We start from the raw sequence: 21,812 nt of genomic DNA, 5'->3' as shown, positions 1-21,812 counted from the left end.
GTGATTACCCTGCAGGGTGCTCAGATTTTAATCCCTGGTTGGGGAACTAAGATCCTATATGACATTTGGCATGGATTAAAAATAAATGAATAATAGCAATGTTGTGTTAGTTTCAGCAAAGTGACTTACTTATACATGTGCATATATCTGTTATTTTTCAAAAATTTTTCCCATTTACATTGTTACATAATACTGAGCAGAGTTCAGTTCTGCTACACAGTAGATCCTTGTTGGTTATCCATTTTAAATATAGCAGTGTATACATGTCACTCCCAAATTCCTTACTATCCCTCCCCCCAACATGTGACTCAAATTCTGGCACACCAGTGCCATCATGGTTCATTTTATGGTGATTCCTTCCAGGTTTTAGGCAACTTTGAGTTTAAGCTAATACATGTCAGTGTTACTGAGTCCATGAAGGTCAAGTGAGTTGGGTATTTTTATGTCCTCCAAGGATATTCTCAGTTTGGAGAAAGTCATTGGCGGCATTCCACTGAAATACCAAGGATTGGTTTGTTAAGAAGATTATTAAGAAAAGATTCTAAATCTACATTTTCTTTTCTAAAAGATTATATGTTCTTTCAAAGTTAGAATGATGTGATATGTTTCTGGTAACAGGAAAAAAAATTGGAATTTAAGTCCGTTGTAATCTTTTATTCTTTGTCATTCACATTTGAATGACCATCCAGGCGTGTTTTTTTCCATATCGTGTATTGTTATTAATCATCACTCTATCAGTACACCATCAATAAAATATCTAAGAATTGCTATGCAGATGGATCTAGAGAGTTCAGTCACTAATGTGTGACTAACCTCTTTCTTTTAGTCTTCACGTGAATGATCTAAATGCTGCAAAGAAATCCAGCCCAGTGTGATGTCTCTGGTTTATCACAGGCCTGAGCTTGGGCACAGCTCCAGCCCTGGAAGTAACTCATCCTAGTACCCATTAAGCTATGAAATGTGAGTCCTTGTGTCACTTTCCTGCTTGAAGACATCCATCTGTGCTTATTTCCATCCTTCAATTGATGAATTGATATGGAAACTTAAATACGTCATTTGTTTTCTCATCCATTCCCTTTGTAGCAGTTGTGGATTCACTTCTGATGCCAGATTGAGTCCAGGGCGATTTTAAAGTCTAATAAAGCAAGGAAAATCTCTTCTCCTGGTTCGATTTTTTTTTTTTTTACATGTTTGTTAATATGCAGCAATTGGGGGAGAGATGGAAGTCCATGGCTCATTTTCAAGGGAGGAATCCAATTTGGTTTTTATGGATGTTGCTGTCACCGGTCCAACATTGCTTTATTCTTTCACCAAGGATGCAGCTTTGGGTTCACCGCTGGGCTGTTGCTGCTAATGTAGATATCTCTGGCTATTGGGGTTGAGAGCATTTCCATTTTTATATATTGGAATAATTAGCCCCCCTGACCATATCTCAGAAAGTGTCTGGATTGGAGGATTAGGATAAACATCTTCAGTCAGGCTTTCTGAGGTGATCAATGTGGGGCGTTAGCATCTCATTTGATGCATTTTTATCAAGGCGATGGGGTTTCCTAGCTGTCCCTTTGAAGAGGCTCTCTTTCATTTCTTAAATCACCAGGGCTGGGATTAAATAACTGGGACAAAGTTAAAGAGACTTTTTCAAGCAATTTATATGTTCAAGGCCCTGCCTAATCACAGTCTCTGTCTGAGTTCTTTTCTAAGCATCTGCGAGTGGGTATGGACTTGTTTCACCTTTGCATCCCAAGAACTACAATTCTTAGGTGTCTCAAAAACACCTATTTACCCAATACAACTTTGATGCCTATCTTAGAATTGACTAGGCTCAGTATTTTGAGCATAGACCCCATGCCCTTTACTCCATGTGTTTTTTCTCTCAACAAGATATTTATAAATCACCAGCTAGTTATCAGATGAGGGTCCAGTAATAAGCATAGTAGGTAAAAATTCATGCCTTTTAGTTAAGCAAATAGGCAATAAGCAAACAAATTAGGAGGAAAATAGCAGCATTAGTGGAAAGTGCTCTGAGAAAAATAAACCAAAGTCTTATAATAAAAAAGTGTCTATAATAGAGGGTGGTAATATTTGAAGTGAAACCTAAAAGACAAAAAGATCTGGATGCAGAGAGATCCTAGCATCCCCACCCCTTGACCACCTGTGTGACCTAAAGCAAGATACATATATTCTTTGAGTTATGGTTTTTATTGCTATTATCTGAGGATAGGTTCTAATAGGTAATAAGTTAATGCATATAAAACACAATGCTTTACACATAAAAGGCACTTAAAAACTGTTCCAACATCATCATTATTATTAACAATATTATTATTATTGCCCCTATTAAGACAAATAGATTTTATTCTAATTCAAAGTAAAATCATTGACATATTTTCAGCATGGGGCCATGTGAATTCTTAATAAGTCTTAACCGTGTGCATGCTAAGTAGTTCATTTCACATTCTATAATTCTCTTTCTGATATTTCTAGGTAATTTAAACCAGCTACTCCATGGCTACCTGGTTGGTAAGTTTTCATTGCTGAGAATACAAAATGTAGGACATGGATCTTGATTTCAAATATACTGCTGTTAGTTGAAGATTTTATGAAGTTTGTTTGTAATCTTTTCTGTAGAATGTATCAAATTAGCTCCTCATCATGACTGGCAATGCTTATTTCAGCCTTTTTTTCATGAAGAATTAAATTAGTGAAGAAATGTAAAAAACTGCAATAGTTAACCATATAGCATTGGTTAAATAAATTATAAGCACGAACACCTCCACCAATAAATTGAAATAAGGCTGTATAACACATTACAATGATATGATAGATTTTATAAAAACAAATTAGGTTATGCAAAAATTCTGGAAGAAGATGCTTCAAAAAAGTAACAGTGACTAAGTCTGGGTAGTGGAATGGTAAGTTTATAGATTAATTTCCTTCTTTGAACTTTTCTGTATTTTGTGAATGTCTCAAGAAAAGTATGCATTAGTTTTGCAATCCAATGAAATAAATTAATTACAAGCAAGGTTATAGAAAATAAGGAGATTCACAATCCCTACCAAAATAAAAGCAAAGAAAATGACAGCAGGTTATATAATTTAACAAGATACATTTCTAAGATAAAATACAGCCCAAATTTTCACTAAATTCTGGTATCTCCCATAGTCTTAGGACAATAAACTGTATTTCCAGAAGACATAGAAAATACCCTCTGGTTAATATGCATTGTCTAACCATTTTCCAACTCAAGATCATACAGACAGGAAATTATCTGATGACACACTTCTTCCAAAGTCCCTACTTATTTCCCTACGTTGCACATGTCTATATTTATGCTGTCAAAATAGACTTGAAAAGGAGACATGAGAAGAACATTCTATTATGTCCATGTCGTCCTACTCTGAACTGCTCTTCAATCCTTCCATACCCTGAGACTGCACTTCTGTTACAGTCAGTAGGGCATAAATTGTTCTCACTAGCAACTGGGCTACATGAAGCCTGAGATGTGGTCTAACTCAGTCTCACGCCAATGGAGCCTATGTGGTGCATTGCCTATAAATATTGCATAAATGCTTGTAGAATTCAGTGAGTTGCTTCCATTTTCTTTTAATCCCCTCTAGATATCATTGGTATAGATGCCATTAAATTCTTAAACTCCAGATTCCAAAAGAACCTGAGAATGAAGTTGCTCATTTTCTTAAGGGAACTTTTATATTGTACTAACATTTCAAGGATTGTCTTGCTTTCTGGATTCCTTTCCTTGTTTAGAAAATGTTGGCAATGAAATACTTTAGAAAACAGTCTGATGTCTGGCAAAATCTTTGTTTTCTTACCTGTAACAGAAATTAAACTCTCAACAAAAGCGCATTTCTCTACTATCAGTCCTAAATACAGAAGTTCAATGTAAATGATGATCTTAGGATCCCTTAAAAAGGAGATTAGAGAAGAAGGTGAGGTCACATGACAAGATTTCCACTAGGTCTCAGCCCTTTCCTTTAGCATCTGGAAAAGCTGAATGATAGGTAAAGCATGGGACTTGGGCTGTCTTGAAAAAAAAACTTGTGGGTAATTTTAATCATTTGCTCAAGTCTTTAAATATCCTGTATAGCTTTTAGGCACAAAGCAATCTTCCTATAGAGAAACAAACCCAGGATGTGGTTATAAGGTAGAGTTTTACCTCTTTGTGTTAAAGTGCCTTAATGATCAAGAAAAAAAAATAGATTTGCATGAACGCTACTTATGGAAAGCACTTAACACAATAGTTACTCAAGACAAACTTCAGTGCAAGTGGATATAACCGGTATGATGAGTCATCCTATGTGGTTTAAAGCTACCACAAGTGAATTTCTTTTAATTCAGCCTTCATGAGCCCAGAACAGCTTTTATAAGACTTTGAGAATAACCATGGCATTGACAAAACACACTTCACTGCGTATATTTGACTGAATCATTTTTAAATGATTCAGGTAAGTGGCCTGTGAATGCCAAAGCTTCTGTGGAAATCAGCCTGGATATTTCCCTTTTCTCTCCAGGTCTCATGTCATAAGATACACACATGCACACACAGACACACACACACACACACGCACACACACACACACAGAGTGACATCATCATAAGATCTGAGTAACATAGTCAGAATAGAAATATAATTGGCAACAATATCTTCCCATGTAAGCACATTAGTGGTGTTTACATAATATTTTGACATCAAGTCACTCCCTGGAGTAAGAAGTATGGTTTTCTGCCTCAGTTTCATACCTTAAGTTTGGAAAAACCCTTGATTGTTGAAGAAAGGTGTAGTGTGAGATGTTTATTACTAAATTGTCTATGTCTTGGTTGCTTTTCTTAAACTATTTGGAGATGCCCTGAAAAATTTAAACTATGTGTGGGAAAACCTGGTCTGGTTGTCATTATCATGCCATGGCAGTCATTATGAATTGATCCTGGCATTTACTTCTGTTGACATCAGAAGAGATGAGAATACTTCTCAACAAAGTGCTCTAGGAAGACATGGCAAATCAATGAGAATCATCTTGGAAAATAAAATATACTTTTCATTCACAGTTTCCATCAGACAACCTAAAAATCAAGATTCTTTTTCTCTCCATAGCTCATGTCATAAGATACATACACACACACACAAACACACACACACATACACACAATGAGAAGAACTAATAAAGAAATTCCCCTGAGTCACTGCTGCTGCTGCTGCTAAGTCGCTTCAGTCGTGTCCGACTCTGTGCGACCCCACCAGGCTCCCCCGTCCCTGGGATTCTCCAGGCAAGAACACTGGAGTGGGTTGCCATTTCCTTCTCCAATGCATGAAAGTGAAAAGTGAAAGTGAAGTCGCTTGGTTGTGTCTGACGCTTAGCGACCCCATGGACTGCAGCCTACCAAGCACCTCTGCCCATGAGATTTTCCAGGCAAGAGTACTGGAATGGGGTGCCATCTCCTTCTCTGCCTGAGTCACTGACCCCCTAAAATTCTTACTTAGTTTTGTTTACCACTGAGGAACTACTGGAAACAGAAATCCCACTGGTGTCATGTCCAGAGAAATCTCACCATTCCTCAAATAATGCCTTTCATGTTTGCATATGCTCTTCACTTCCCCAGAAAAGCCCTTCACCAGGCAAACTCCACTGCCTCCTTCAAGAACAAGCCAGAATGCTAGCTTCTCAACGAAGACTGTAATTCTATTCAGCTGTTGGATACTCTGTCTACAGTGTTTTCTTGGTATTTAATTAAGTACCTAGTACTTAATTGTCTCTGCAAAAGCAGTTACATATTGCAATTTTTAGATTATGTGTTCATGTCTGTCCCTCTCCATTACTTAAAAGCAGTCATAGTTCAGGTATATCTAATAGCTTATCCTTAGTATGTATTAGACATACTCCTTTAAGATTCTGGAGCCCACCTATCTCCCGTTTCGAGGTAGGTCCCAGAATGCTCTGCAGTGCTGTTTTTGACCTCTTTTTATTACTATGAAAACAAGTCTCTGATACTTGCATATTTCAAGTCCAGAATCTCCCTTGAAAATATCCTGAAAATATTATGAAAGGTTTTATCTTTTTTAAAAATGGAACTTACCAGGGAAGGTGAACAAGAAATCTTTAAGTCCTGTGATGTTAATTATTTAAAGAATAGATTATCATATTTTAAACCTAAAATCATAAATTTTCCTTATGTTACTTCTCTGATTATCTGCGTATAGCACTAAAGAAACTGTAGTCTAAACTCTTAGAGTCTTCCTTGTCCCTGGCCCCCCAGTCTTCACATGAAAGCTGATTTACACAAGTGCCTGACTGACATTTGACAATTCCCAAAGCAGTGACTTTCAAGGTATGGAATTTTGCATGAATTTTCTGATGTCTAAATTTACTTCAGATGTCTGTCTTCATGTGGGTATCAATCTGTGCATACAGATTTCATATTTAACAGTACACTGGATCATTTAAAGCATCAATTAACAACTAGCCTGCAGTGGCAAATGCGCTTGCCAAAGTGTTAGAATAAGACCCGTTCTTTCACCTCTAACCAACACCCCTTCCCAGACAAATCACTGTTATTGGTGATCTCTGACAACAGACCTTTCCCAAGTCTTATTCTGTCATTTACTTGGTAGATTTGTTGACTGCAACATACAATCCCCTATCATCAAGTTTTCCAGATGTTTGCACAGCGGGTTCGGTGTTTTTAAAGTATCTAAATGACGGTCCCAAATGACAAATGTTCATTTTCAAAATTAAATCTTATTACAAATTACCTGCCAAGTACAATGTGTCAGGAGAGACTGAAGGAATTAGAAATTTTGTCCATTGAGAATGAGTGAAGAAGAAAGAACATAGATGAAGTAAGCTATTACATATCCTGGAGGTATATACAAAGAATTTTAAATAACAGTGGTTTACTGAAAGCTGTTGCCTTAATACTAAGACTTACTTTTAAAAGGTCCATGACTACCTTTTGCTGTGAGTAAGGCTTCAACTTTGTTAATGAAAAGAACAATGGCTAGGAAATACAGAGGTAATCTCTAACATGAACTTTTTTTCTCCTTTTAATCATCATCCACACAGGCTCAGATTTAATATTCTGAGAAGAGAACAGGGCTTAATATAGCCATCAAAAAATAGAACTTAGTTTCTTCTGTCTGCTTTCTAGCTTGTGGTCTGCTGTTGACCACTGTTGAACTCCAGGTTCCTCATCTTTAATGTAGGAATAGTTAACGACTTAAATAAATAGGTCGTGCAAAAAATTAAATAAATGAAAGTAATTTTTGAATGCACCTTATAAACTCTAAAGTACTATGGATATATATTGCTATCAGAATAATATTAGCCATATATGAGCTACTTACTTATATCAGATGCTCTGTAAAGCTTCATACTTTTTTCAATCTTTACAGTTGTTTAAAATAGGTCACAGCATCTCCATTTCATAAATGAAGAAGTTGAGTCTTGTACAGAGGTTAAGTAGCAGGCCTAAGTAACTGCTAGCCTGGTTTGAACAAGATTGAACCAAAATATCTGATTTCAAAAACATGCCCCCAATCAAAATATGCCCTCCATCTCTATGCTATGCTAGCAACCTTTAACCATTAAACCTTAATGCTCAGTGGTGCTACTTTGGCTCAAAATATTTTGGAAGCACCATTAGAAACTGCCTTTAGATCCAAATTTATTAAGGCACCCAAAGCAAGCAGCCTGCTGACTCTGTAGACAACTTTACTTTTTGACCCTAAAGAGAATTGTCTAGTCTGATCATCCTGCATTCTAGGCAGGAAGACAATATCTGTTGTCGAGACTTCTATCATTTAGAAGACTCTACAAGACTGAAATTCCATTCCCTCATGTCTTAATAATGGTGGGTATAATATCAACTGAAACTCTAACCACAGGATATTTCAACTGTCTACTTACCTATCCAACTTCCAATTAACCAGAATTTTTGAGTTACTGTATCCCAGAACCAAGACTAGAAGTTGCATGCTAATATCTGAAGAAATGAACAATGTAAATTCTCTTGTTCTTTCCTAGGAAAATTTTTGGTCCCTGATAGAGAAATATGAAACCAGACTGACCACAGAGTCAAGGATCGCTTCATAGGACAAAATAAAACATCTAGATTTTCCATCTTTAAAATTATAATCAGCAGCAGGAAGCAAAGCAATACCACTGTCCCTGTTATAGGAATCTAAAGGCTTTTTATAGAATGCACAGCAGCAAATGTTATCGCTTTGCTTGAGAAAACCATTTTCATTATCAGTTGCCTTTTTTTTTCAATTGATTATGACTTTTCCTTTAAAAAATGCATTTAGGCAGAATTTTTCTATGCTTGATTTAGCCCAAGGGAAAATTTTTGGAGGGTTGAAACAGAGAGAATAGTCTGAACTGAATTCTTTCTGCTGCCTTTAAGCTATGCACACAGGGACAAAATATATCACATTCTACTGAATTTTTTTTTCTTTGCTCCTATTACTTAGAAAGAACTTAACAATGAAAAATCCAGCTTTATGGTATTACATTCCTTATTGTGTAAACCAGTGAACAAACACAAGGTAAAGTTTTTTTTCAAGTTACTAAGGTTTGAGTAGAGGGGAGGGAGGATGCTATTAAAGCCATCTCCTCTTGATTTAAAGGGGTTATGTTGGACTGAAGCCTGTTAAGAAACAAAGGATGCCCCAATTAGTGTTGCTGCTGCTGCTGCTGCTAAGTCTCTTCAGTCGTGTCCGACTCTGTGTGACCCCGTAGACAGCAACCTACCAGGCTCCCCCATCCCTGGGATTCTCCAGGCAAGAACACTGGAGTGGGTTGCCATTTCCTTCTCCAATGCATGAAAGTGAAAAGTGCAAGTGGAGTCGCTCAGTCCTGTCCGACTCTTCGATACCCCATGGACTGCAGCCCACCAGGCTCCTCCATCCATGGGATTTTCCAGGCAAGAGTACTGGAGTGGGTTGCCATTGCCTTTTCCACAATTAGTGTTAGAAGCCTCCAAAGTGAGTCAACAAATTTAAGGCTAGCATTTAGTTATGGAAAACCTAAATTAATGGGGCCCATTCAAGGTGGACTATGAATGCATTTATATGTCTGGTTTAGTCTGTGTTTTCTTTTACCATAGAGGGAAGGCTGGGATAGAGCTTTTTTAAGATGATCAAAACTCTTTAAGATTGTTCAGAAAAAACTGCATAGATAAGAAATCTGAGATTATACCCATTATGCTGAGCAAAGAGTTAGTATACCTTCAGAGCAAACACTAAGAGTTTGAGTAAAGCAAGAAATTTAGAAATCTAGGATGAAATAGCCTTTCCATTTCATAGGGAAAAAAAAAGACAATTTTAGAACAACACTGATCTAGCAGTTGGGAGGGACCTCTGAATTTAAATTTCAATATATAAATCTCAATTTTGCCAAGTAAAATTAATAATGGATTTATCTAAAGCCAACCCTCTTCAACCTCTGCTATATTTCTCTTAAGAAAGCATTAAATGAGAGTATTTCACTTTAGCTGAAAATCAATGGCCCTTCAGTGAAGCATACATCTCCCAAGTAATATAGAGTTAAGAATCATACAGTTCTGCTAGTAAGACATGAGGCCCTGGCTTTGGTGGTAATAACTTCATGCAACATACAAGTCTTTGAAAATACTAACACAGTATGAAGGGATTGAAAATTTAAAGTAAGCATGCTCAAACTGTCTTTGAAATGTCAACCCAAATATTCGTAATATGGTTAATGATGATAATATGGAAATAAGGAGTAAATATATTACTGAGTAGAAATAATATTTAATTACCACTTGCCATAGGCCAGACATTTGTTAAATACATGCATCATCTCTTTAGATTTTCTTAAGAACCCTGTGACATTGTTTTACTAGCTATACTTTTAGAGTAGGACTTGAAGTAAGATCTATTGATACACATGGAGACATGTGTAAAAAAAAAACTAAAGATGGATTAAAATATTTCAGTGTATACTTATCTATGATCTCTTGGTAAACGAATCAAAAGGTATCATAATTTTATCTCCTTGGAAATTTCTTTGTTTGTATACTGATAAAATTATATTCATCTTTCATTGTGGTGATTATAAGGATAAATAAGATATAACCCTTGCCCTCCGGTAACTCACAGTTTGAAAAGGGGATGTAATGTGCATCAAAAATCCAAATATAATTCATGGTGATTTGTTTTAAACTCTGTAACACAAGTGTGTTGAAAGCTATGGGTAGCTAGAAAAAAATAATTCTTAGAGCTGGAGACTGAGTTAGAGAAAAGAAAGATCAGAGAAGTATCCTTATAGAAAGCAGTTCAGTTGGGTTTGGAAGGTGGATAAAGTTTCAACACACAAATATGAGAACCTTGGAAATACTGACATGTGATGCCTTCAAGCAGAGAGTAAGTTCAGAATGCCAGTGTTGCTGGAATTTTTGACATATGAATGAGCAATAATGTTGATACAGACTAGATTATAGAAGACTTTCACTGACAATCTAAGGAGTTTAAACTTTATTTGACATTCAGTAGGAAGTTTTGTTCACTTAAATATAGTCAGTGTTCTCCTTTGGAAATATTAGTCTATCAAAACATTAAACTAGTTTATCCAATGTTTTGTTACTCCTTTGATGAAAAATTATTGTCTTGTTATCATCTGCCAGCACCTACACGAGGTGATGGGGTATATGATAAATATGACTTATTTTTTGCTTTCATAAAAATTATAATTAAAAAAATTAAACAAAAAGCAGTGCCGTAAAACATTAAAGTGTCACATAAGACATATAAGAAAGTGGAATAGCACCTAGGAGGAATACCTTCTCTATCACTGCACTCATAGGAAAAACATTCTATAGAAAGTGACTTCAAATTGTGTGTATGGCATGTGTGTGTATATGTGTGTAGGTTTATTGGAGGGGAGGGTCTGTCAATAAATCCACACACATGGAAAGACTCAGAGTGGAAATTGTATTTTTAGAACTTGATGCAGAGTTAGCTGCTTTCCAGTCACGTAGATTCTTAACAACCTCAGATATGTGTACAAGGTTCTTGGCCATTCGTCCTGCAGAGAGGGTCTGACCATCAGTCAACTTCCAAGGGAACCAATCAAGCATTATGAACAAGACCTTATGAAAGCAAATTCTGATGAATTGAATTGGCTCTCTTCTTGGACCTGGAAATCATATGGCCTGACTTATAAAAAAATACTGAGCATGAATGATTCAGTGAAGCCTGAAATCAGCACCATGACCAAGTGTCTTTTAGTGATCATTCATTTACTCAGTTTTTCAGTAAGTCTTTGTTGTTTGTCAGCACCATGAAACTGACTGTACTAAGCACCTAACTTATCTCATTTTTAGTCATAATTAGTCACCACTGTCTTTAAACATTTATCTTCATTTTTCCCACCCTCTTATAACATTTACTACAATTTGAGTCTATCACTGTGAGTTGCATATATGAATGTCCTCAAGTAGACTGTGACATTTTGAAGGGAGGAACTGTGTCCTCATCCCTGTGTTCCATTCAGGCAATGGCACAGATACAATAGGGTTTTGGTAACTGTTTGTTGGATGGATGGATAGATGGATGGATGGATGGATGGATGGATGGTTGGAGAGAGAGAAATCTGAATAAGAAACGTCTCCTGTCCTCATGAATCCTATAGTCTAGTACAGATCAAGCATACATAATTAGGAATGCTTTTCAGTTTAGGTTTACTGCTGTAATACCACAATTTACCGTGATCCTAAAGACAGAATAAAAAAGGATATCTAGAGTTTGAAATGGTTCTGCATTAATTGAAGCTTGATTTTTTTAAGTCTTCAAAAGTACTGATTCCTGAGTTTTCTATTTAAACTCATCAAAAAAAAAAAAGCCCTAAATCTCCCATTAAACTATTTTAATATGCTGTTCCTTTCCTCAAGTTAAATGAAATTGAGAGGAATAAGAAAAGATTAGATATTTTAGAGACTGTCTACAATAAACATTAATCCAAGAGCAAAACAGAAACATTACTTTGAGCACAAAGGAATTAACATCACTTCTAACTCCTTTATTCAATGGTCACATTTGATTGTCAGTTTCCCAAAAATACTGCCATATTTTTTTCTTTCCATTCAGCAAACTCAGCACATGTTTGTTGACTACTCTATGCTGTAGACATTGGTTGTTCGACCAGGCATAACAGATTCAAAAACTTCAATAGAATAGTCTACATAGTCTTACGTTGCTCAGTAACTTAGTTTGAGAAAAATAAGTGAGATTTTTCGTACTTTCTTGTGCATTATTGAAGAAGTATATCTTTATTTTTCATTACAGAAAAGTGATTCAATAATACAAAGGATGTTTTCTCCCTTTAAAATTGGGGATGTTAGTTGTAGAATATACCCTAGAAGTTAGGAAATTTTATCACGTGACATGAAAGAGATGAAAAAGATGGAAATAAACTAAAGCTTAGATCCCAGATATCCTACTATTGTGTATGATCTGGGGGAAAATTCCTTAAGCTTAGTGAGCTTCAGATGCCTTCTTTGTAAAAAGATAATAATAACAGTTTTGAAATATTGTTATTTTATTGCTAGAATTTTATAATAGATATAAAAATACCAGACATTATTCTAGTATATGGTAAATTATCATTTATGGGTAATTATTGTGTGGAAATAATAGCTAAGCACTTGACCTGAATTTCCTTATTTTTAGGTATTTCCCCAATCCTATGAGGCAGATTCTGCATTTCTAATTACTGTAAATGAGAAAACTGATATGAAAGAAGGTACTGTTTGTCATAGACCACAGAGCTAACGCATGGCAGAACTAAGATTCAAATCCAGTTATTGATAGAGTATGATTAAAAGGTAATGTTAACATTTTTGAGCCTTCCATTTTTTGCCTTCCTTCTGCCAAATAAAAATAAATCTGGACTTAGTCAGTAAAACTCTCTTTGGAGGGGGAATGTGATGTAGGAGAGGACTAGTACAATGGGGAGAATGGGACCATAAAAACAGCAAGTGTGTCTAAGATTAGGCAAAGAAAGAGTTTATTTTATAGAGAGGAGGGAACGAATGTGGGCTACAAGTTGTATGATTTGATATTAGATCATCCTGTTCTCAGGAGGAGGCTGTGTACTGGTTCAGGCTGAGGGTGAGTCAAACTTCAGGGACCTGGGGGAGGAGAAAAATTTAACCGAAGGTTGAATTGCAAACATTTTGTTATGACTGATCACTGTCCATAAGCAATTCAACTAATTATTTATGAGGCAAAAATGAGAAATTTAGAATCTGTCTAATCATAGGTTGGAGGCTTCCCAGGTGGCTCAGTGGTAAAGAATCCTCCTGCCAATGCAAGGAGATGCAGGAGACACAGGTTCCATTCCTGGGTGGGGAAGATCCCCTGGAGGAGGAAATAACAACCCAGTCCAGTATTCTTGCCAGGAAAATTCCATGGACAGAAGAGCTGGGCGGGCTCCAGTCCATGGTGTTGCAAAGAGTGACCGAGCACACACACACAAATGCACTAATCATAGGTAAACAGAGGGGATCCATGAATCTTACCTATGTCATATTGGGAAAGGTAATTCTTTGCACTGGCTATTCTCTAGAACACAGAAAGGTAGGAAGAATTCTTAACCTTCATTTTTTCCAGACTCGTGGGGTTCAGGCAAAGTATCACATTGTCACTTCCCACTATTTAGACAATGTGTTGATGAGATTAGCTTTGAAAGAGTCCCTGGATGAACTTGTGTCTGGATGAACTTGTGTCCCTAGTCTGGGTTGTTAATCAAGTCAGTATATTTTAGGAATTCTTTGCTACAGAGATTTAACTAGTAACAAATAGTAATGCATTCAATGTTGAAACATACATCCACTGTAGTTCGAGTCAAGTCACTTTTCGGCTTGAAGCTTAGTTTCGTTATCTGCTAAATGAAGTTGGATTGAACAAATCCTCTCCTAGCTCTGACCTTCAGAAATTTATGAAACCAAAAAGATTCGTCCAACTGCCCTGTGACTTGATATGTGGAATCAGAGACTGAACCATGCTTTATTCTTCCTCCCAAGACTCAGGGAGCATCAGCACAGGAACCGCTTAGAAATACTCTGGCTTTGGATGTCCGTAGACTGTCCATAGCTCTTTCATCAGCAATTCAGAATAATGCCATCCAGATTGCTTTTGTCTTCCAAGCTTCCAATCAATCATTTGTTCTTCTTGAACCTGTAGTACCCCTTTTACACTGCCTTGCATAAATGGTGTGATTCTTTGATTGCCTCTTCAAACGTTCTGATTTTCTACATTTTCCATTCACAGTCTCTCTGAAATTTTTTTTGGTGTCATGAAAACTCAGTTTTGGGTGTTGTTTCAGGCCTTCCCAAAGACCAGGTTCGTTTTCCTACTTAATATTCAAGAAGCATTCTTGAAAGGTATCTCAGAGAAAGCCCGGGAAACTTACCAGTACTCAGCTGATGACTTCCTTCAGGCTCTGCTGTGTCTCTGCATTGGATTCTTAGTATCAACTGCTTAAAGCAGGACTCTGTAGGTCTTTTTTATCACCCAGTGTCTTGAGAGTAGCATGGCAATAGATATAAAACTTACTCAATTACCAAACCTTTAGAAACACTTAGTTTATTTTTTTAATGTATAATGCTACAATAATATACGAATGTTGTACTATAAATATGAGTGATAGTCTAAAGTGGACTTTATTGAAGTAACAGTAAATAACCTTAATAGGATAGGGTATCTAAATTTTACTATTATTTTGCCCAAATTGGAAAACACTGAGTACAATTTTGGTGGATTATGACATGTAACAAGGATAGTAGAGGAAGCACAACTACCATATTAAAGTACTTAGGTAGAGCAGAATGGAAAAGACCTAAATCCAAAGAGCAGGTGGTGGCTCAGTATCTCTACAATCTTGAAAAAGCTATTCATCTTAGTTCTCTTAACTGTAAGACAGGGACAATAATTACCTTAATGGACTGCATAAGGAAATAAATAAAATAGTGTGTGTAAAACACCCTTAATACCATATATCTGTTAATATATGGTAGACATCCATTAGGGCTTCCCAGGTGGGGCTAGTGGTAAAGAACCCACCTGACAATGCAGGAGACATAAGAGATGCAAGTTCTATCCCTGGGTCAGGAAGATGCCCTGGAGGAGGGCATGGCAACACACTCCAGTATTCTTGCCTGGAGAATCCCATGGACAGAGGAGCCTGGTGGGCTACAGTCCATAGGGTTGCAGAGTCAGACACAACTGACATGACTGAGCAAGCATTCACAGACATCCATAAATGTTGGAGTTGTTGATGTTAATATCATATAATTAGTTAAAACTGACTTACCAACTGGACTTAAAAAACAATATTCACTAGTCAGAACTGTTGTTAAACTCAGGAGGTAAGATCTGCAATCACTGAGTTCCTAGTGTGGACCACTTCATGGGTTTTAAGAGAAATATTTCCTATGGAAAGAGAAACATGACAGAGATCTGAAGAGTTATATTTACAAATAACTTTAATGTTAGGGTGGTTAAAATGATTCTTCATTTCCTCATCACAGTCAGCATTTTCTCTCTTTTTGTGAGTACCTGCCTTACTAATATAATTCTTGAGTATTTCTTGCTTCCCATTTAGCACTTACTAGACATTACTTTGCCAACAAAGGTCTGTCTAGTCAAAGCTATGGTCTTTCCAGTAGTCATGCATGGATGTGAGAGTTGGACTATAAAGAAAGCTGAGCGCCAAAGAATTGATGCTTTTGAACTGTGGTGTTGGAGAAGACTCTTGAGAGTCCCTTGGACTGGAAGGAAATCCAACCAGTCCATCCTAAAGGAAATCAGCCCTGAGTATTCATTAGAAGGACTGATGTTGAAGCTGAAACTCCAGTACTTTGGCCACCTGGTGCCAAGAGCCTACTCGTTAGAAAAGACCCTGATGCTGGGAAAGATTGAAGGCAGGAGGAGAAGGGGACGACAGAGAATGAGATGGTTGGATGGCATCACAAACTCAATGTCAGGAGTTTGAGTAAGCTCCGGGAGTTGGTGACGGACAAGGAAGCCTGGCTTGCTGCAGTCCATGGGGTTGCAAAGAGTCGGACACAACTGAATGACTGAACTGAAGACTTTCTAAAGGCTGTCGTATTTGGGTCATGTTTTTGGATGTAAATTCTTCTCCTTTATTGTGCTAAAGCTGGGTGAGGAGACAACAATTGGAGAAATAAACACAAGGAAATCAAAGTCCAAAAGAGGAAAATACCTGAAAATATAAAATAGGTACAAAAGAGAGGTTAGGGATAAAATTTGAACAGATGGACTAATTTTAGTGTGACAAAGAGAAAGGAAGATTAACTTTTGCTGGTTCATTTGATCAAAGACAATAACCTGGATGATGAGCTACCTGGTTTGGAATTCTGTGGAGCACATATCTGTTGGATAACTGATATCTCTCTCATTTCCTTTAAGCTAATAGAGTCAGTCCTTAAATCTCAATGTTGTCAAATTCTGGATTCACAAATCAAAAGGAGAAACAATAATCTTAGGGGGAAAAAAGTTAAAGTAAAAGCTTTGTCCTTAGGAAGTTAATAGGTTTATTTGCTTGACTGTTGCTAATATGGGAACTTGTTCACCATTGGTGGCAGTAATGGGACAGAAATTAATCAATAGGGGCCAGTTTTATGAAACGGCTTCAGCCTCTAAGTGGTTTGCCAAGTTTCTGTTAAACATCTCACATTATTGAGGATACAAGTCAAAATCACTTATCAGCAGTTCGTCTAAATAGCAAGGAACATGTATTAAAGAGGCCATGAAGGAATTTCTAATGAGAAAAAATGCTCTTACTTTTTGAGAAATTAACTGCTCCAATAAATTGCAAAGATAAAGTAGGAAAAGTTATCATAATAATGTCTGTTGTAATAAAACTAAACTGTACAGATGATAACAGTTAAAATGCCAGAAGGTGAGTTAATGAAATACCGTTCTCCTAAAACCTCTTTGGTCCTTACTCTGAAATACAATTCTGACACTCACATATAAAGGATATGGTGGAAGCTACATGGAGATACTGTATTTGCACATGTTCTACAGATTCATTGCCTATGAACTTTTGAATATACATAAAATTTAAAAAGCAGAGTATATTAAATGAAACTTTCAGGAAGGTGACATAAAATAATCCTAGGGCAGAAAATTGATTCTTAAAGTGTAAAAGACTTGAAAATCTATAGGGAGAGAAATCAGTCTGAATTGCCGGCTAACACTGGAAATTTTCTATCAAAGATCATATGAATGGGGCAAAGATAGAGTCACTGAAGTCTTCCTAATGCAATCTGTGGATTCAGGAATGTAGGAGATGCCTGAAGCTTATGTTACGATTTTCTACAGTCAAATTCCCAAACAAGTTAAAGATTGTAGCAATGCAGAGGAACTCCTAAGGATAATAAGAGAGCAGACAAACATACAGCACAAACAAATAAACAGCATATGTAGAAGCTGAAAAGTAGGCAAGTAGGAGAGTTTGGGGCTAAGAGTTTTACTCTGCATTGAATTTCTCTCTTACATAGTAATGACCAAATTGGCCCTGAATGATGAAAATACATGTGTATGTGTATGGAGAGATAAAGAGAAGGGGAAAAGGAAAGGGAGGAGGGAAGAGGGGAAAGCAGACCACAGTTCAGAAAACCTTGGAAAGCCAGAACTACACACGTACTCAGACACAAGGCTTCTCGTCACATAGTAAAAGTCAAACGATCCAGGGCATCGATCAAACAGTCTGCAGGGGGGAAATACACAGAGCCATCTCCAGTTACCATGAGTTCAACAGGGGCCAGTCAAGTGCCCTATTCACATAACCATCTTCTGACTAATTAAGTGAAAACAACAACAAAAGCAGTGAAACAATTACCCACAAAATAAACGAAATTGAAACCCACCAAAACTCTTTAAGAAAAGGCATGAAGAAATAGTGCAGACCATGACAGAAACAAACCTTTCTGCTCTGAGCCATCTGTGCCACCCATCAGCTGGTAATAAAGTGACTCCGAGTAGCAATAGAAATAATCAAAGGAAGAGCTTTAAGAAGGCATGGCAACACTAATAGATTTTTTTCTGGGTTTCTGGTCTTTGTTTATGGATAATTAAAATTTGGCAAAGTGTTCAGAGGCCCATCATATGAATGCCTCCCTTGTGTTTTATTTAAGCAACAGCTCATAAAAGACTTCAGTTTACTACCATGCCAAGTAAATGCTTGCAGAAAGAGAAAACCTCCAAATGATATGTGAAGTTAACATTGTTAGTTGATTTAGTGTATTTCAGTAAATTTTCCAACCCAATTTTTACATCAGAGTGTTTAATATGTTTACCTGTCCAGTGAAGACAGTTTTGATTTCTTACATATTTGAAACAAATCTTGCTTTCAATTATGGCTATTTAATTTTACTTTATTTTAGAACTTGCTTTCATATATTCCCAAATATATTCTTATGTATCCTTGCATTTGTTGAAATTTCAATGAAGTAGAAAGTAAATAAACTTGGCTTTATATATATAAGAAAGACCTATTCTGAGAAAAATGAGATATTTTATGGAACAGTTATGAAAACTAAAAAGCTTGCTAAACTGCCCTCATTTGTATCACATTGAGTCTACCTTCAACTATGCTCTATCTTTTTGTTAGAAACAGATTCTCTGAATGTCAGCATATTAATTGGTATTCTTCAGGGGCATGCAACAGGAATCAATTTTGGATAATTTGAGCAAAAACAGAAATTTATTACGGAGATAGAATTGCTCAGTGATTCAAAGGAATAGTGGAAGAAACACGTATTAGCAAGGGTAGATAAGACAGTTCCAGGAATCTAGGTAACAAGAATTGATGGACAGTTTCTTAGTTATAGCTTAAACCATTTATCTACCTCTTGCCAATGGGAAGGCTAAGTCATGTTTTGGTCAGATTACCACAACTGTAGCCAATAAGAGAAATAGAGCTTCTGTTATAAGAAAAGGAAATGGATGCTGGGAAGACATAAAGTAATCCTATGTTTAAATGCATTCATAATCAGAGACTAGTATTCAGAATGTTATGAAAAACAGCATTATGAATAGTTCAGGGATAGTTTATGCTTTTTAAAATTTAATTTACAACTGTTTCATTAAAATAATGAAGGACATTACAGTAAATGCATCCATATTGAGCCAATATTTATCATAGATACATTATATACTATGTATTAGGTACTATAGTATAATAAGAAGTTTCACAGCTATTATCTCATTAAATTGTCACTTATAATTTCTGTTAAAATTGATATTTCTATTTCATAGCTATGGAAACTGAGGATCAGAAATTTATGTAGTCTTGTTTACTGCCATTCCATACAAAATTGTGGTCCATTTTTGTTTATATTTTTATTATTTGTCCATTTTGGAATTGTATTTTTATTTCCTATGCAGAGGGATTTCATTGAACTAATGGTTAAAAAGTACCAACTTTGTTCATTAGCACTAACTTTCACTAAAGAAAAAAAAAAGAAATCTGAATAATAATACAGAAAAGATAAAATGCTGTCATTAGGTAACCATTGGTGTCAAAACTACATCTATAAATTTAGAACCTTATATACAGAATGATGAGTTCAACTATATATAGTAGACGAACACACACTTGTCACCATTCCTTCCAGAAATCTCACTTACATGAGAATGAAGTAAGGATATAAGACCACCTGGAGAACCACCAATAAAACAGAGAGGACAACAAATTTTTGGAGCATAGGCAGCAGAAGAGGAGTGAGGAGTTAACAAGACCGAAAAAGTAGAATACAGATATGTTTTCTCAATTGCCAAGTTGTCATTTATTGTAAGATGAACCATTAGTTTGTTTCATAAGGGAAAAAATTACTCACAAATATAATTATAAATGTATGCTTCCAGTTATCTGTTATCCCAGTAACAAATTAACAATAATTATTTTATTATTATCTCTCACAGTTCTGGGGGTGACTGGGCCTTGATGAATCAGGATTAGTCATTCAACTGTGATTAGATATCAGGTAGGGGTGGAATCAGCTCAAAAGTTTCTCCACTCACATGAATAATAATTACTACTCACTATCCTCTGGGACTTTCAATGGTGGCTATTGGCCAAGACACTTATATATAATTATTCATGCAGGCTGGGCTTCCTTAGAGCATGGTAGCTGAGTTAGAAGAGCAAACATCCCAAGAGAGATCGCTGGGAAGTGCCCTATTGCTCGTTACAAGCTCTCTTCAAATTACACAGCCCCACTTTTACCCCATGGTATTCTTGAGGTAGTCATATAAAGTTTTAACCAGATTCCATGGGAAAAGACATGCATTCTGTGTCTTCATGGAAGAAAGACAAGGTCACAGTGAAACAAGGATGTGTGGGATGAAAGGTATTGTTTCCAAAAACTGTTTTTGGAAAATTTAATCTTCCATATTGCAAATAACAGTAATACAGGTCCCCCCATGCAGAAACATGAGAATAATTTTAAAAATTATCTTAAAACAAATAAACATGTTAGTGATATACAGTTGAGGAGATATTAAATGAGAAGCAAGCTAGTTCATGTTTCAGATCCTTACAAGGTTCCATTTGAGGCATGGGCCTCCTTGGAAGGTCTTCTTAAGATTTATAGTAGGTTGAACATTTGAAGAAGGAGCAGTTAAATTCACAGTATTATTTCCTCATCCTGTATAGCTAGGTAACTGTCTCTTTCACTTCTGACAGGAGAAAACTTTCCATATTGAAGAAATTAAGCCAAGATTTCAAGATCTTGCAGATGAGAAGCACAATACTGAAAACAAAGATACTAAGAAAAGTCTACATACTGAACAATAAAATCCTCATACTTCTCCTTGTCAGCTCTAAGAACTTTGGAATGGAGACTTGTTCTTCATCCTTTCCTTCTACTATCTTGTATAGGCAATGAATTGGAAGATTTTTCTCTGGAGCCATGAGGATGACCACTAAGAAGGTTAGGCCTAGAGAATGTGCAGCAAAGAGTGTTATCATCCCAAAGCAGTCACTCCACAGTGAAGCCTTGTCATGAAGTTCAGTCATCTCTTCAGTGCTTTAATTTTAAATGCAAGAGGGTAGCCAGCAATTATTATATATATATGGGAAAAAAAAAAACATTTCAACATGAAATGAGATAGAAGCAAATAGTAGAGAGAAGTTTTCATAAAAAGAGGCAAACAGTGAACAAAATAGATCTTAAAATAAGCAATCAAATTACCCCGTGTCTTTAATCTTGGGGGGCTTCCCTCATACCTCAGTTGGCAAAGAATCCACCTGCAATGCAGGAGACCCAGGTTCAATTCCTGGGTCGGGAAGATCCCCTGGAGAAGGGAAAGGCTACCCACTCGAGTTTTCTGGTCTAGAGAATTCCATGGACTGTATAGTCCATGGGATCACAAAGAGTTGGATGTGACTGAGCAACTTTCACTTTCAGTTTTCACTTTTAATCTTGGAGAGGTAAGAGAAGATATTGCATTTCTGAAATAAGAACATAATAACATAAAAAGAAAATAATTAGAGAACAATAAATGACTTGAAAGAATAACTTACACTAAAAATTTGAAAGAAATCTCTTTTTTAAAAAAAATTATTATGATAAAGACAGTTAACTTGGGATCTTACTCTCTTAATTGATTTTTAATAGGTATAATGTTGTACAGCAGGTCCCTTGAACTTATTCATCTTCTATAACTGAATTTTTTACATGTTAATTCAGTTTAGTTCAGTCGCTCAGTCTTGTCTGACTCTTTGCGACCCCATAAATTGCAGCACGCC

Source organism: Bos indicus, chromosome 6 (genome assembly GCF_029378745.1).
Source record: "Bos indicus isolate NIAB-ARS_2022 breed Sahiwal x Tharparkar chromosome 6, NIAB-ARS_B.indTharparkar_mat_pri_1.0, whole genome shotgun sequence".
Classification (NCBI taxonomy): Eukaryota; Metazoa; Chordata; class Mammalia; order Artiodactyla; family Bovidae; genus Bos; species Bos indicus.
The sequence above is the reverse complement of the archived record's forward strand: the minus strand, read 5'-3'. Positions refer to the sequence as shown.